At 33.7% G+C, this 620-nt stretch overlaps 1 protein-coding gene across 4 annotated transcripts in view; it reads right to left on the bottom strand.

The window, feature by feature from the left end:
* The window catches only part of LOC119586831, a 13,559-nt gene that overhangs the window by 8,750 nt on the left and 4,189 nt on the right, over window positions 1–620 (bottom strand). The gene's annotated exons all lie outside the window — the stretch shown is intronic.

Below are 620 nucleotides of genomic sequence, written 5' to 3'. Positions count from 1 at the left end.
CAACTGCATTACAAATGAGAGACCACATGTGTTGTATTGGTGTCCTAGGGAAATATATGAGTCTAACTCCACTAGGCATAAAACTCTCACTATAACTAAAATACTGAAAACAAGACAAAATATTACAGTAAATTGTGTTACTGTTAATAAAATACTGAAAACAAGCCAATAATAATAGCTGTAAATCTGGGAACGCTTTAAGAGAAAATCGGTGGTGTGTGACCATGCGCCCACATTAATGGCCAATGACAGTAACACAAAACATCGCAACCAGAAATAGTTTAACATACTGTATGATAATTCTTATGACCAAAACATAGAAAACACAGCACTTTTCCTGAGACAATATTCCTTCCAAACCACTTTAACATATATTTCAATATACGATGAAACATTTAAAACTAAAAAATCCACAAAGTAATCTTGTAAAATAGGAGTGTGTTTTCTGTGAGGGTGCATGCTAAGCGAAGGCAAATACAGCACTTAGCTGACTAAGAGTAGGCCTACAAATGTAAACTCACATAGCAGTAAACCCTCCATTATAAAATACCTGAAATGATATACTTCCCATTTGTGCTGCTATTTAGAATCTTTAATATATCTAGAAAACTTCACTCTTT

The sequence above is a fragment of the Penaeus monodon genome, chromosome 22 (genome assembly GCF_015228065.2).
Source record: "Penaeus monodon isolate SGIC_2016 chromosome 22, NSTDA_Pmon_1, whole genome shotgun sequence".
Taxonomy (NCBI): Eukaryota; Metazoa; Arthropoda; class Malacostraca; order Decapoda; family Penaeidae; genus Penaeus; species Penaeus monodon.
Note: the sequence above shows the minus strand (reverse complement) of the source record. Positions and strands in the feature narration are given on the sequence as shown.